The sequence below is a fragment of the Squalius cephalus genome (genome assembly GCF_949319135.1).
Source record: "Squalius cephalus genome assembly, chromosome: 11".
Classification (NCBI taxonomy): Eukaryota; Metazoa; Chordata; class Actinopteri; order Cypriniformes; family Leuciscidae; genus Squalius; species Squalius cephalus.
In genome coordinates this window covers 15,981,240-15,999,165 of record NC_137132.1, presented here as the reverse complement: position 1 = coordinate 15,999,165, position 17,926 = coordinate 15,981,240, and the positions used below count along the sequence as shown (strand labels likewise).

Sequence of the window (17,926 nt, the reverse complement as noted above, 5' to 3'; positions counted from 1 at the left end):
TGGAGGGAACGGTGCTGAAGCTCATTACTATATATCTCATACCTTTGATCTCCGGAGGCGTGAAGCTCTAATCCATCTTGAGGCGCAGGAAGTTGATGGTCTAGTAGTGGGCACTCAGATCCAGAGCAGCACTCCACATCACAGAGTCCAGTACACTCACCACCTTAACCCACTAAACTCTGGGGGACGGACCTGTTGGAAGAGACAGGGAATCAGGTATATATGCCAATGCATATGAAGTATCTCCACCTCTTGGTGTGCATCACAAGGGAAAGTTCAACAAAAAAGGAAAATGTCAATATGAATCTTATAAAGCTCTCGTCATATAACAGCAATTAAGCAGGGACTGTTAAGCCCAAAGTATAATTCTGCCATTCGCATTCCGCGACGATCCGTGCACTGTCATTGTGACTACATTTTCGTCATCAGAGTGGTCCGAGGACGTCTGCAAACACTGTTTGAGTACATTTTTGGGTCTGTGTGAACGGTGTGCGTACAACAGCGCATGTGCGAGTAACTTGAGTGCTTGAAAACAAAGTCCACTAGATCCAGTCCACCGAACACACAGGGCCGGCGATTGCTATAGGCGAACTAGGCGATTACCTAGGGCAACAAATGTGTTGGGGAAGCAGGCGCCCTCTAGTGTCACCCTTAGGTCTACTTCCCATTAATCATAGAATTAGAACGACAAGCGAAATAAAACATGTTTATTAAACATGATCATCCTAAGGCGCCTCCTCAGCCACACATTTAATTATTTGTCAACCTGATTATTAGATTGAATTGATGATTATTGTCGATCATTTCCTAATGGGGGGGGGGGGGGGGGGGGGGGAGTTGTGTTACGTTACGGTAGGCAAGTGCTCAGCTGCTGGCGCGTTAATCGAAAATGAAGCGGTCTAAACCCTCTGGTGCACAGGGACGAAAACGGAGAAAGGAAGAAGATAAAAAGAAAGCCCAGTATAGAGGTAAGTCTTCTCATCTCAGCCATTAAGGTGTCAAACGAAATGAATTTACTTAGTATTGTGCACAGGCATGTACTGGCCATCGTGACTACAGGGAGATTCCCGGTGGGCCGACGTGCTTTTTGGGCCAATACATCTCATACTTTTTTTTTGTCTTAACGACCCATAAAACTCGTACATCGGCGGCCCATTCGTTTTGTTTTGCTTAATTGGCGGCGCTGGGTTAGTGCCGGTGTAATGCATTGGTCCAAAAAAATCAGCGTTAGGTTTTTTTTTTTTCTGACAGACCGGCCCATGAAACATGTAGATCAGCGGCCCATTGGTTCTTTTCTTGATTGACACTGGGCTGGCCCAATCACATCTTTAAACATCTCCCCCTTTGGGCTCTGAGTGAGCTTGCAGTGTCAGTGTGTTTCTGTCAAAATAGTCTGAGAGATGGAGAAGAAACGCAAGTAATGTGCAGAGAAATAGCATGAAAAATAGATAGATAGTCAAAATATGTTTTCTGACCTTCATCAGATTCAGTGGCTGATGATGATAGTGAGGAGGATCAGGAGAGAGATGATAAAGTATAGAGTCCGCGGTAAGCAGAACTACTTCATGAGTGTAGGAACCAAGCGTGCCGCACAAGCCCTGAAAAGTGAAGTCAAAATGTCTCGATCGCCCCCCGGTGACTGGTCCTAGTATAGGACTTGAGACCAACTAAACAATTTAATTACACTTCAAATATCTTTTTTTACGAAGGTGGTTTCTGTCATTTACTGTATTATTTATCACGCTGATGTAAATTCAAGTGTTTGTTTTTAAAATAAGTTTGTTTTTAGTTAGTTATTTGATGCTATAAAAACGGTGGTGTGACGTCATGATTGACAGCTGTGATTGACAGGTTCTCGGAGCGAAGTAGTCACTGAAGCACCAACAGACTTTTTTTTGGGATCTTCGGAGGACTGAGGAGATTGGAGCTTTAAATGTAATATCTAAATTTCTATAATTAATTATTTTACACCAAGAGTGAGGGCGGGGCCTTGATTTCGCGGCTTTACTTCCTGCTCACTACTGCGCAGGTCTGGTCCCGAAATCGCTACTGCGCAAACTCAAGCCCCAAGATGTCAGCGCCATATCGGGACACTGGCGGCTTCAGTTCTCACCAATGGAAGAGAGCGAAGGGGCGTCGTCCATATTTTTTTTACAGTCTATTGTAGGAACCCATTACCCAGTTACGCATTATTTCCACATCTGCATAGTTGACCATTACCGCAATTTACTAGAAATTTTATGAGACGCGTTTGTAAACCATGTAATATAAAAGCCGCCAAAATAAAAGCTTGATGCAGTTTCCGTCAAAATAAAAGATCATGTGCTTATCTCTTTTAAGTATAGAAATTTGTACAAAACTAATTATGAAAGTTTCCTTTATTTTTCAGTGCATTTGTTTTACAAAATATTATTATGTAGTAGTGTAATTTAGACAGACACTGTAACTGAAAGAGGTTTGAATTTTTCTTTGTTCAATTTGTACACTGAATATGGGTTGGAGCTTTTAATTTTGAACTCTCAAAGTGCACCAGATTGATGAATTTAACATTAAAATGCACAAAATTTTCTTACGGGGGGCATGCCCCCGAACCCCCCAAGCCAAAGGAGTATACTTTGAAAGGCTTGAGCGCTCAACTGCGAAAATTAAGTTTACTCGGTCCTTTAGGCTCCAAAAAAGCACCATAAATATACCATACAACCCACATAAAAAAAAAAATACATGAGTTATATAAATATATTATTTGTAAAAAAAAAAAGAATAATAATAATAATTTAAAAAAATTCTGATATATTGTATAATAAATAAATTATCATAAGTATCATAAAAATAGTGCAACTCTCCAAGGTTTTTTGTTGTTGTTGTTCTATTTGGAATTTGAAAAGAAAGATTCCACAATTTATCCTTTTTTGTTGCACAGAAAAAAAATACAGCATACTGGTTTGGAACAACATGAGTAAATGCTGACACGACTATCTCTTGAAATACTTGGCACAACCAAATTGGATTCCCTCCATGAAAAGGATCTGGCATGTTTCGCAATCAAGCAATGCAAATACTTCACACGTCTGTTAAACCTTTTCACTTACATGGAGTTATTACATAACCACAAATACATGTATTCTGTAACTTGAAATGACCTTCCACAATCAATGTTGAAGAAAAAGCACTTTAAATTTAGCATCCGGAGAGACTCTGGCATATAAGCAAGGCTGAGTAATAGTACAATTTATTATTTCATTTCCTTACTATTTATATGTAGCTTTTGCTTTCAAATTGTCCTTGCCTAATCTTTTTCTCTCTCCACTGCCTCAGCATGACATTTTCTTGCTCTAATGTTTTTGTGCATATTTATCTGTCTGCCATTCAACTTTGTGTTGTGAGGGGCAACACGCGACCTTAAATCTCACTGCCTTAAAAGAAGTACACGTCAAAGTCTCATCTTATTTGTGAATCATGTGTGGATCTAAATGGATTTGTTACTTGTCCTCAACAGAGACATCTGATGCTCCTTAGCATTCTAAACATGCCTCTGCACAATATTGCCAGATCATTTTAAGTTAAATGAGAAAGTAAATGTCATTTACAAGATGAACATTAATGTAACCTCACTGCATGTTAATGTTGCCCTTTCTCAGATGAGGATTAAAACTCTTCCTTATGATGATCCAATCATTTAACACAAGCATCACAACCACCAGAGAATTCCCGACAGCTCCCACCTGTGAGATGTTAAAAGTAACTAGACTAACTAGAGAGCCAAGCTTACATTTCTCTTTCATTTTCTGGACTATCTGCACTGGTTTTAATGGCAATGACATTGCGTTGGAAGTCATACACCAAAAACAGCAACATGGAGGAGTTTGCATTAATATTTGTCTAATATACAACATGACAATATGTAGGCTTTATTCCATGCTGTCATCTCCACTGGTCTCAAAATATGTATCCATTTATAGGCTATTGTACATTTCTGTTCGTTTTGCACTTGCAATAACACAACCTTGTTTCTGCAGCAACATTCTTCAGCATGTTTCCTATAACAACGTTTGACGTGTACATCTTGCGTGAGAAAGTAAAGTCAATTGTTTACTTTTCAATTTCATGTGATTTCATGTGATTTTTCATGTGAATTTTTATGCATTTCATGTGATTTTTTTTGCTGTTTACACTGCTTCCAATCGGATATGCACAAAAATCAGATTTGGACTGACAGTCTGAACAAGGCTTAAAATGTTCAAAAAATGTTACTAAAAAATTAAATATTAATATATAAATTAATATTTTAATATTATATTTTATATAACTTTAATTAATAAGAAAATGAATATACAGTGAGGAAAATAAGTATTTGAACACCCTGCTATTTTGCAAGTTCTCCCACTTAGAAATCATGGAGGGGTCTGAAATTGTCATCGTAGGTGCATGTCCACTGTGAGAGACATAATCTAAAAAAAAAAATCCAGAAATCTCAATGTATGATTGTTTAACTATTTATTTGTATGATACAGCTGCAAATAAGTATTTGAACACCTGAGAAAATCAATGTTGATATTTGGTACAGTAGCCTTTGTTTGCAATTACAGAGGTCAAACGTTTCCTGTAGTTTTTCACCAGGTTTGCACACACTGCAGGAGGGATTTTGGCCCACTCCTCCACACAGATCTTCTCTAGATCAGTCAGGTTTCTGGGCTGTCGCTGAGAAACACAGAGTTTGAGCTCCCTCCAAAGATTCTCTATTGGGTTTAGGTCTGGAGACTGGCTAGGCCACGCCAGAACCTTGATATGCTTCTTACAGAGCCACTCCTTGGTTATCCTGGCTGTGTGCTTCGGGTCATTGTCATGTTGGAAGACCCAGCCTCGACCCATCTTCAATGCTCTAACTGAGGGAAGGAGGTTGTTCCCCAAAATCTCGCAATACATGGCCCCGGTCATCCTCTCTTTAATACAGTGCAGTCGCCCTGTCCCATGTGCAGAAAAACACTCCCAAAGCATGATGCTACCACCCCCATGCTTCACAGTAGGGATGGTGTTCTTGGGATGGTACTCATCATTCTTCTTCCTCCAAACACATTTAGTGGAATTATGACCAAAAAGTTCTATTTTGGTCTCATCTGACCACATGACTTTCTCCCATGACTCCTCTGGATCATCCAAATGGTCATTGGCAAACTTAAGACGGGCCTTGACATGTGCTGGTTTAAGCAGGGGAACCTTCCGTGCCATGCATGATTTCAAACCATGACACATCTTAGTGTATTACCAACAGTAACCTTGGAAACGGTGGTCCCAGCTCTTTTCAGGTCACTGACCAGCTCCTCCCGTGTAGTTCTGGGCTGATTTCTCACCTTTCTTAGGATCATTGAGACCCCAGGTGAGATCTTGCATGGAGCCCCAGTCCGAGGGAGATTGACAGTCATGTTTAGCTTCTTCCATTTTCTAATGATTGCTCCAACAGTGGACCTTTTTTCACCAAGCTGCTTGGCAATTTCCCCGTAGCCCTTTCCAGCCTTGTGGAGGTGTACAATTTTGTCTCTAGTGTCTTTGGACAGCTCTTTGGTCTTGGCCACGTTAGTAGTTGGATTCTTACTGATTGTATGGGGTGGACAGGTGTCTTTATGCAGCTAACGACCTCAAACAGGTGCATCTAATTTAGGATAATAAATGGAGTGGAGGTGGACATTTTAAAGGCAGACTATCAGGTCTTTGAGGGTCAGAATTCTAGCTGATAGACAGGTGTTCAAATACTTATTTGCAGCTGTATCATACAATTAAACAGTTAAAAAATCATATATTGTGATTTCTGGATTTTTTTTTTTTTTTAGATTATGTCTCTCACAGTGGACATGTACCTACGATGACAATTTCAGTCCCCTCCATGATTTCCAAGTGGGAGAACTTGCAAAATAGCAGGGTGTTCAAATACTTATTTTCTTCACTGTATAATATAAAATAAACATGCAGACAGATATTACCACTACTATTACTATTATTACCAGGCTTGTTAACCAGTATGGCAAACAACACCAACACAAAGAGTGTGAGTTATGCTAACTTTTGAAGTAAAAACAAGTTTGACAAATGTTACGCTTCAACAATCCATCAAAAACTAGCTTGTTTTACCAGATTATTTAAACATGCTTTGATATACATTCTATATGTTACTAATTACCATATTTATGTACTATGATATTTGGTAGATGGCCCTTCAAGATAATGCTGTGGCACTTTTTTTGTTAGCATTACTCCACACTGAACCATAAAATTTCATTAAAATTTAAAAAAGCTCTAATTTCATTTACAAACCACCATGTCCTGAGGTACTCTCTTTAATCTTTGACATTTTGTCAGGTCTCCAAGGAGAATCCTAATTGTCCTCCCAAAAACACAATTTTCAAAGTTCTTTCCCTGCCCAAAAAAAAAAAAAGTATTAATTTGTCTATACGTAACTGCAAAAAGATCAGAGGTGCAGATCCATTTAGAAGTTTCGGGGAGACCACGCACACAATCTGATACATCAAATGAAAATTCTCTCACATGAAAACAGTTTAAGGAGATTGAAGGCATAAAGCATGTCCTTTTTCCCCAGGCAGGAGTGAGACAGTGACACCGTTTGACTGCTCCCGCAGTGCCACCTTCCCACTCAGCAATGTAGACAAGTGCACTGGGGACTGACTCTCTATCTCTCTCTCTTTGTCGCGATTTCACTTCCTCTATACCTCGAACCACCAGTGGAAACACATCAGAGGCAATGAAGCATCCCGATTGTCCCTGCACTCACAAAAGATAAAAAAGTTATGCCAATGGCTGAGGGGCTGGAGAGGAGACAGCAGTGTGGGATGATGAGGAAAGCAGACCTTATAATACAACACTATAGAAGTAATGAAGCTGTGATATTCAAGGAGGAGGAAAATTCATGTCCACGCCGCCGTGGGGAGAATCTTCTGGCTGCGTGGGACCATCAAGAATTTATTCAGTGGCTCCACAGTGAATAAGTTGGGATGTTTATTTTGCTAGTCCATTTAGTCAGATTAGTAGATGGAGAGACTTCATTTCATAAATCAAATGGCTTCCATTTCAATTGGCTTTTTTGATGCCAAGCAGTTCTGTTAAATGAAGGAAAGCTTTATAAATATGCTTTGACAGGCATAAATGGTGCTTTGAAAGGAAAGTGTCTGAGGTTTGGAGATGAAATCAGCTCTCATTCTCCGTGGCAGGTTCTGGAGATGTGTGGTCTGATTGAAGGGATTCAGAAACACTCCTGAAATATCTTGGGGGCGGGACCGGGGAGCCATATTATCTACTGAAGAACATGTCATCCACTGTCTGACTAGTAAACATTTTGTTTCCCCAATCAAACATTTTTAATTTACAGATATGTTCATTAGGCTTCACAAGCAAACTCTTATGAAGGCAATTAAGTTAATAGCTGTAATGGGGAAAAATCCTGGCTGTTGTCGTGTTGAATAATACATTGGTATTCATGCTGTTGTTCCACTTGAAGAGGATTTAGAGCAGATTAAATTTAATCTAACGGATCACATTTGCCTGTTCCTTATCAAACATGCAGAATGCATTAGCATTGTCTCAATGAAATCAGTGATTTCTGATTAGACAAAATTCAATGCAACTTTATTTGACATATGCGTTCTGCTGGGGTAATTAAGGGAACGTACTTACTCAAGCGACTGTAAAACACGTTTTAACACAGCGGTTCACAACTGGTTCTGCTTTAGGAAAGTTTTACATTGAACATCAAGAGGCAACTAAACAGTACTAAAATTGTTTATCATACAAAAGAAACCAAACAAATTATTATGTTAATTTTAACATTGACTGCATAAGACAGCAACATTATTAAATTGATCAAAAGTGACAGTAAAGACACTTATAATGTGACAAGATTTCTATTTCAAATAAATGCTGTTCTTTTGATCCATCACAGAATTCTATTCATAAGCTCCAAATCAGCATATTATAATGATTTCTGAAGGATCATGTGACACTGAGGACTGGAGTAGAAATAGAAATAAATCACATTTTAAGAAATATTAAAGTAGAAAACAGTTATTTTAAATAATAATAATAATATCAAATAAATGCAACCTTGGTAAGCATAAAATACTTTTTTACACACACACACACACACACACACACACACTCGGATGTGTATGAATATGAATGATAACTCAGTTTCTAGATTTTACTTCTTTATCACTTTCGAAAGTCTTCTGAAAACCACCAAGAAACACTTCAAAAGTTACTGGTAAATATCACAATAAAAAAAAATACAATAAAAAAAAACAAGAGCCTTTGCAGATAGAGTAGTAACATAAAAATGTATTATAATGCTAAATTATAATTGTGTCTTTGTTTAATGTGCCTAGGAGTAATACTAATGAATGCAGTCAAAAATAATTGCTACATCTGTAATCCCAGAGACACTCCACCTTCTAATGAGTTTCCCAGCAGACACAGGTGTTCATTCACACATTTATAGCGGGACTAAATGTGAAGAGGGCTAGACAGACACCTCTGCTCTGCCGCTTCATTCACGTTTTCGCCTCACGGCGGGCATGTTTTGATTTTGCCTCACAGTTGTCAGAAACAGTACAGATATCTCACTTTAACCAGGCAATTAAGGATTTTCTTCAAACACATACACACTTCCACAGAAAAGGGAGGATAAAATAAAATTACTTTGCAGCATGTTCTACAGTTGTAAAATTGATTAAAAATAACCAATTTATTAATTGGCTAATAAATTCTTAGATTTTACTCGCCAGTGTGTGTGTTAGATGGCAAGTATAAGTTTAGCATAGATATATTTTCACTCGCTGAACACAGTGACTTAAGAAAATGTAGCGGCCATAAATATGTTTTACCGGTTTTTGCAAAAACAGGCAGTAATTACAACAAAATTTTTGACACCAGTGAAAATTCTCTATTCCAATTACGATACCACAGCTAAAACTACTAGCCAAAATAATATCAATTTAAAACATTAATAATATAAACATTATTAAAGACAAGTAAACAGACAGTAATAAAATAAGAACACAATCAAATTACAAGAAAAAGCACAACTAAATATAATATAGCAAAGATACAAATGAAATAATCAGTGCTTTTCGGGTTTTTCAGGTAGGCCTGACAGTAGTTTCCAGAAATTGACAGAAATTTAATAAGGTAGCCTAATCAAATGTAACATTAACACTGCATAGTCTTCACTGTATAAATTAAACATCCTTATTAATTAAAGTTAAACAATTAAACTATTAAAGTTACAAAATTTATTCAGTCAAGAGCAGTGAGTGATTTTTGTTGTTTGATTAACATCAAAAACAGACAGCACGAAGAATGATAGGCTGCTGTCACTTTAAGACCCAATGCATGGATCCAATATACTGATACTGTACACATGCATTTACTTTCTGAAATGTTTACGTTTACTTAAGACATAACCGACTGTTTACTAGGATAAGCGCTATTTTTTGACAGAATTTTATGAGAATTTGTCCGCTCAAGTGGAAGAAGATGTGAAAAAAGAGCTCAGTTTAGTATTTGCATGCTGTCTGAGATGGGACTTTCTGGGGGCACGCTACGGATGTTTGCGCACACAAAACGAGTAACAGAATGAGCTCCCTTTTGTATCTTCTTGCGCTTGAATATTTAAATTGTCAAGGTTTAAACTTTTGTGACGATGCAGTGCTGGCCCGTCAACTGTCCCAAATGTCTTTTACCAGCCACCTGCCGAGTAGCACCGTTTCATATACCCCCCAAATTTTTACTTGCATTTAGCACTTGGCAAAGTGTTAATTTTAGGACCTGTATGTGTACACAGACATACAGAGATTTTTTCTACACAGTATTTATCCTACACACACGATTACCTCACATGCACACGCTCCACATATGCACAATATATGAAATCCGAGTCACATTCAAAGCCTGGACTGATTGTCACTGTTGTGTGGCGGTGTCATCAATCTTCATTGTTAATTCATAGAATGACACAATATAAGCCAGTGGAATGAATCCTGAGCTGCAGTGAGACCACCAGCCAATCTGCTGCGCACTGCCAGATTGACGACGGGTGCAGGGAGCCCTCCAGTTAGGAAGGAATACAGTTCACTATCAGCCTGAGCCATGGCCCCAATTGAAGAGGCATATGCAATGTGCTGTGGGAGGAGACCATACGGTGGAAAAAGCCAAAGCCAGCTGCAGGGGACCGATAAAGCCATTGGAATTCACGGGCCGTCTTAAAGCCTGTCGTCCTCCCCAGGTGGATGTGACTGAATGTGTTACCTGACACAAAGAGAAGCGAATGCTACAAGGCACAAACACAGTCATCAACTCAAACATCCCACGAGGATCGGAAATAGTGATGTCATGCTGGTAATGCGCGGACACAGCGCCGGGACCATCTGATGAACTATTGGATTGAATGGAACAGAGAAGAGAGTAACAGAGACAGGCAGAGATGGAGAGGCTGGCCAGTTAGCACAGATCAATTTCGAAAAGCAATAGCTCAGCACTTCTGGGCGTACACACGTAATTTTGCTGCATGCAGGGAGTATTTGGAACAGCACTTTACCTGACATTTGCAACTTGTCATGACATATTGAATTGTGAAGTAAAATGTCTCAGTCAGTGGAAAACAATAGAATTATATTCCTATTCTGTCTATAGACCCATTTGGATGGGACTACTACTGTCTTGTAGGTAAGACTGCATTGAATTCACAAAAAAGCATTCAAAAAAAAAATATATGGGAGAACTAATGTTCAGCTAACTCAGGGGACCTCTGTTAAATCTCATCCTGTAGGAATGTATGCGATTGTGATATAGTATCTTTTCACAACGTTTCTCATTTATTTTGACCTTTCTCGACCGCAGCTAAAACTGAATTTCTTGAAGTGCTGCCTGGTGCTTTATTAAGAATAGAGATCATTTTGTCAAGTTTCTACATAAAATAACATTTGGTTAAAGTACTTCTGACATTTCTAATATATGTAGGGGATAATGTACAGTCAATTGGTCATTATTGCAAAATAAACCCATACATGAAAATTATCCCACTTTTTACATGGCCACTTAACCAAAAAATATGTATTTGGACAAGAAACACTGTATTTAGTTCAAATTATTTGACAACTTTACCTGTTATCTTAACGATCCTGCAAAAAAAAAAAAAAAAAAAATTTCAATGCAATATATGAATCAGTAGCTATGTTTCCATCCAAAGTTACAAATTTAACTTATACGCAAAATTGGAATATCGACAAAACATTTGCGAATAAAGCAGTTTTCATTCAGTGATTCGAAGAGAACAAAATCGTCACTTCCTGATAAACTGGAGCTAATTATCATTAAGAAGAGTATGAGAAGCCCTTGTATATAATAAACTACTTGCGCCTCAGAGACACGGTCATGTCATCTTGCTTTCAGACAGACAGACAGACAGATAGATAGAATAGTGTGATGAAATAAATTAGTCAGACATATTATAGATAGATAGATAGATAGATAGATAGATAGATAGATAGATAGATAGATAGATAGATAGATAGATAGATAGATAGATAGATAGATAGATAGATAGATAGATAGATAGATAGATAGATAGGTATCATTCCCCACCTGCACTTTTCCTAACAGCTTAATCAAATTTGAGGATAAATTATACAGATCTTGGACCGATTTATGCATTAATTGTGTCACTCTTGGAGAGCACATTTTCATTAAAACGCAAAAGAAATTTAATCCTAAACAAGAGAAACAAAATGAAGGGCCAAAGTGTATGGAGCCAGAGAGGAAGAATTAGTTTGCTGGGCCTCTAACCAGAAAAAAAAAAAAAAAACAGTGATTCATCACAGAGCTGGAGCAGGAAATGATAAGAATGAAGTGTCTCAGAAAAGGAAGTGCTGTTATCTGACATTGTGAAAGAGAGAGAGTGAGGTGTGTGTGCCAGAGCCATCGCAGGACAGAAGAGTCTCATTTAGGCATCAGTGGTGAATAGCAGTGAACTTCCTCTGGTCTGGAGACTGTGACGTGCCTGGACTCATGAGCAGCCACTTCCTGAAGCCGGGGCCTTAAATCAGACACAGGCAGCAGCTGGGCCATCAGCATCAGCCACCTCCAACCACAGGCGCACAACCCTGAGAAAGGCCACGTGGGAAAACAGCAGTGCCGTAGCACCCAAAGTAACACTCACTAATTCAATGGTTCAACTGCTAAATCTATTCCGACAGGATCGTGGATAGCAGGGAAAACAAAACAATGCTAAATGCAAATAGTAAAGTCCAATTAACTATCTTGTTATGCAAAGTTAGGACTGCAAAATAAAAATAGGCTTAGAGAAAATGTTGACTTCAAAGGCTATACATCCAATTAAACTACAGTATTCTGGCATGGTAAATTCATCTTTGGAAGAATCTAGTCCTGAAGCAAAAACCAATTGAGCACCACCACCATAGTTGTCACCAATCAGATGTCAGGTATCAACAAAATCAATTACGATAACAATGTCACAAGATATCCGCATTTTCTAAGACTATGAGAGTTGCTGTGTGCCGTGTCAATACAGTCTTCTTTCAGATAGGCTGACGGTTTTAACTAAAGTCTGTATCACTTTGACATTCCAGCCTGGGGAACTTTGAGATATGCTCCAGGAAGACAAAGCTCACCACATGGGTAATTTCAGAAACGTAGGTGTCACAATGCAGCATGTTCAAGAAGACAACAGCGATGTAAAATGCAACATAAGGGCACCAGTGTAGGCGGTGTAGAAATGTGGACATTTACATCTTCAACCTCCAGCAGAAGGATTAAATGTGGTGATTAGAAGCCTTATGACTGTAGCAAACATCCCATTATGGTTTTACGTCAATCCTTGTTAATTAAGCAGATTGTCAATGTTGTGACACGGTTTATGCTCACCACATCAAGCACGTCTTCATGTAAATAGATTCGGTCTTAGTGTCTCATAATTTAGCTTGTTTATACTTCAACAGCAAGCAACAGCATTGGCTCCATGGATCTCATTCAGGACTCGAGGAGAGCTGATCGCAGTTATCACAGTACTCCTGAGCATTACATTTACAGCTCATTTTCACAAGTGCTGCTCACAATTGCACACGCATACTCTAGGTCTCTTTCCAAATATAGCTGCCTTGGCGAGGGTTGTGTATAGTCACCAAGGCACTGCCAAGCGTGGATGCTTCAATAATTAAGGAAATTTAAATGACTCACTAAAACTCCACAGAAAAATCACAGCTTCTATACAGATGCAGATGTTGAAATTCGCATATCAACGTGCTTAACGTATTAACCATTCACTGTATAAGTGGAAGCATTTCAAATCCATATAATCAGGTGGAATTTATTTTGCCTGAAAAATCTGAAAAGACATTTTATTTAGGCCTACATTAAGTGGGGAAACAATATAAAATCCGTCATTTTATTAGAACATACAAAAAAAGGATTAAAACATAAAAGTTTAATTTTTGAAATTACAAATCATGTACCACTTGTCCCACTAGCTTTCCTTCTACCAAAAATACTATTTTACTCATCTGAAGTGGTATGTAATGGTGCTTTTTTTTAATGAATCATCCAAACTGATGAAAAGCAATCATGATGACTCATACGATTAATTTGGTGTCTGTTCAAACTGAAGATTAACAAATGCAAATATGTGAAGACAAACGTTCAGATGGCGCAGCAAAGTACATCAAAAACAAAAAAATCTGGTGAAAATCACAAGCTAAAACTATTTAGTGTACCATACCAGCAAATTTCATGATGAAAGTTGTTGGTGCACCCTGCTAAGATAGAACAAAGACTGTCTTCAAGTGCAAAAAAAACTTCTTTCATTTGCGCCTTTCTGAATACACACCAGCTGCAACCTTGAAACTGCGTCAACAACCGAATGAGACCTGAAAACTCAAGCCTGACATTAATGCTGAAGTTCACTTTGATTATTATAGGACAATATGTCATCTTTATCTTTCCCTGCTCGAGCTGATGTCATTAGACTGTTTCATTAATGTCGCTCTGTGCAGTGAACTCATTCAAACTCATACTGCAGCTCATTACGAGCCCAGGGCTGCATTTGCTCATAAAGCACCCACATATCTATCATTTACTCTCTGTGCCTCTGTGTGTGAAATAGTGTGTGTGTGATGCTTGCAACGGTACATTACATAAGTAAACTTGTGCTCCATCTAGCCAGGGAAGCAAATGTATCAGAATCTGAAACTGGACAGGACCGATATCTCATTGGACAGACTGGATACGCCAACTCCACTGTAACATCACACACAGCCTTGCCACAAAATATATTCTAACCTTATTAACAAATGCATAATAGTATCCAAAGGACTGTAACTGATTATAATGCAGCCAGAAGCCTCAAGAGCAAGTGTTGGACAAGGTCAAAAGCAAATTGATGCGCGGTGGGTGAAAGGGTCATGCATTAGCTTGCAAGGACAGTCGCCACCAAAGCTATTTCAACTTAGAACAGTGTGCAACGCACATTGCTAACTCAAGACTATAACAGATAAAAATGAAATTACAGTCAACTGAAGCAGAACAAACCGGTGTAACATTTTCATTTAGTGCTGTTTTGACAGCAGAGATGGAAGCAGGAGATATTGCCAGTTATGGGATAAACATAATATATTGTGGCTGGCAGTGTAGGAACTTTCCTTTTAAAGTAATGTGTTACAATATTGTTTTAAAATAAGTTTTAAAAATATATAAATAATATTATAATATAAATAATATACACTGAAAAAGTTTAAGATTATTGAAATATGTTTTACAAAACATATCAATTTCAATGTATTATTTGCCATTTCTGAGTGAAAATTGTTTCTGCACGATTTTATATTATTTATTAAAAGTACAGCAACTTATTACATGTTTATTTTTTATGTAAAGTAACGTTATAGTATTGTTTTATTGTTGCAGTACAAGTTAGTTATGTTAAAACTGCTGCTAAATATTTATTTTTTTTGGAAGGTATCTGAGTAACAATATTGTAACATTACTTTTTCCATAAAATGTAAAGATGTAGCATAATATTGTTAGACATTCTGAAAAAAAGTTGTCTTTCAGTTGTATTTGCTGATAAATAAACAATTGCTTTACTATTTTAAAAATGAAAAATTGTATCACTATTTTGAAAAATAAGAAAAAAATGTAAAAGTAACTGATATCATGGTCTAAAATAAACAAAAATCATTTTAAAGTAAAACCATTCGATTGCATAAGACTGTTATCCCCAACAGTGGCGACTGAATGCTGCTTCATTTCAAAGGCTGTATTTCTTTTTGGCTCTCTAACTCCTCTTCACTCATCCTCAGGTGTTTTGTCATCTTCCTGTGATGTATGTGTGAAACTATAGCATCCGAGAGCACCTTGACCTTGGACTCTCTCACTCTGTGAGAATAAAAGCATTCTTTCCTTTCTCGAGATCCCAGCCTCCATGTTCTGACACCCACAGTCATGATGCTCCTAGATTACCATTGTATCTGCATAATGTAGAGCCAAAGCAAGGTGATCCAGGACATATGCGTCTTTCAGATAAGCATCTTGTCTGCAAGCAATAGATTGTGCTGCTGACTGTCTTCAATATCCAAGAACCTGGGACTAATTTGACAGTCTCAATTAAGGACTGTTGGAAAGTAATCAATTTTTCTCCTACTCAATTGACTGTTTGAATTAGACATTGGCCTGAAAAACAAATATTAGTTCAAAACATCCCCTTGGAGATTCACTAGAAAGGGTCTGACTGTCCTGCCACAAAAAATCCTTAAGTCAACCTGCATTTCTCTGCATATTTGCACACCCAAACATCGAAGTTCTCTTCCAAAAGCGAGTTGCCTTACGTGCAAGTAAATGATTCAAACACTTTACACAGGCCGCAACTCAAAAGGTCGCCATATAGATTATGCTCCATGCTTGACCAGCAGCTAATTTCCCACTTAGTTGCTGGAAAAAAAATCTTAAACCAGCCCAAGCTGGTTTGCACTTCTTAGTTGGTCTTCCAAACTGGTCAGGCTATTCTGTTGGCTGGGTTTAGGGTTTCAGTAGTCAGCCTGGGAGCCAAGCTGGTCGGCCAACAACACCGGGAGGGGGAAAAAAAACTGTAGAAAAACAAAAAAAGTACTGGTAATTTTATGGAGAATTTATTTAACACTAAAACAGAATAAATGTAATGCGTAGCCTAATTCAAAATATGGGTTAAAGAATACAAAAATTCCTTCATAATAACACAATATATTGGGTCCTATTTTTACAGACTTTTCTTAGAGTGTAAAGCAGCTGACAAACAGCTTGGCCAGGCTGAAAGAACAGTTTAAACCAACAAAGACCATCTTAAACCAACAGTGCAGAGTTAAAAAGAGTTTGCTGTTAGCATGTTGCTAAGCGAACAACACAAGACAAATGCATAACACACAAATATCAGGTAAAAATCCATTTTAATTACACTATATATTTCACACTGAATTATAAAAGATAGTTCAATCAACCCTTTTTCACACCTCATCAACCATCTTGGATTTATTTCTTAAAGGGATAGTTCGCTCAAAAATGAAAATTCTGTGATCATTTACTCTCCCTCAAGTTGTTCCAAACCTGTATGACTTTCTTTCTTCTGCTGAACACAAAAGAAGATATTTTAAAGAAGGTTGGTAATTAAACAGTTGCTGGTCCCCATTGACTTCCATAGTATTTTTTTTTCCTACTATGGAAGTCAATGGGGTCCATCAGACATTTGGTTACCGATTTTCTTCAAAATATCTTCTTTTGTGTTCAGCAGAAGAAAGAAAGTCATACAGGTTTGGAACAACTTGAGGGAGAGTAAATGATCACAGAATTTTCATTTTTGGGTGAACTATCCCTTTAAGCTCATTGCCAGGGGAGGACTTAACCAATAAGCGAATCAGGGAGCCCTTACCCAGAAACCTATATTAATCATATATAACCTACTAATTTTCTATCATATTTTGTTTGGTCAGGATATCATCATTAAAGTTTTAAAATTATTTTAAAAATGAACTTAAAAAATTAAGAACCATCACATCATCATAAATGGTGCATAAAACATCATTAACGCACCATATTTTAATAAAACTCCTTACATAATTTACAATATTATAATATGAATACTCCACTTTAAGCCTTCCTGCCACTAATCTCCTAAACATAACTTCATGATCCGTAGATGCAAATTGTAAGCCTTTGTTCTTCCTAGTCATCCACACTGCCAATTTTGCAGTCCCAATCAGATAACTTAATAAACACACTTTCTTCCTCATCAAAAATCCATACTTTAACCCTCCAATGAACACTTTATCCGAAAAATCTTTAAATTCATTGAAACAATCCTTAAGAAGTTTAAAAATACTTTGTAGTCTTTCACATCTTAAAAACAAATGTTCCAAATCCTCCTCTTCTCCACAAAACCTACATTCCCCACCCACTGCTGGATTCAAGTGTGCCACATGTCTGTCTGTAGCTATTGCCTTGTGAATAATCCTCCATTGTAGATCAGCTGTTCGCTTCTCCACTGGAGGTTTATACAGTGCTCTCCATCTGTCCGTCACAAGGAAATCTGATGTCAACAGCCCTGGCCAACCAGAGGTTTTTACTCTCCTGAGTGATTCTTGATGTACGGCCTTCACTGTGATGTGATATATGGCCTTCTTTGATGTAGACTCAAAAAGTTCTATCTGAGGAACCTCAAAAGACAAAATTGAACAAGCGTCCACACCTTCCATATCTTCCTTACTTGCGGGAAGGCCTTACTTACTTCCTTACTTTTTATCTTTGGGAATCCTTTCTCATCTTTTTCCTTCCTTTGCGATGATCTCTCTGTAGCTGCTTGGTATTACATTAAAAATACATTTTTATC

General features: G+C 37.8%; 1 protein-coding gene across 3 annotated transcripts in view; it reads right to left on the bottom strand.

Moving 5' to 3' along the window:
* grik4 (glutamate receptor, ionotropic, kainate 4) overlaps positions 1 to 17,926 on the bottom strand; it is a 389,008-nt gene that overhangs the window by 277,264 nt on the left and 93,818 nt on the right. For all 3 annotated transcript variants that reach the window (XM_079885109.1, XM_079885112.1, XM_079885111.1), the window contains exon 2: positions 43 to 192. The gene's annotated coding sequence lies outside the window, so the exon portion shown is untranslated. The remainder of the gene's footprint in view (positions 1 to 42; positions 193 to 17,926) is intronic.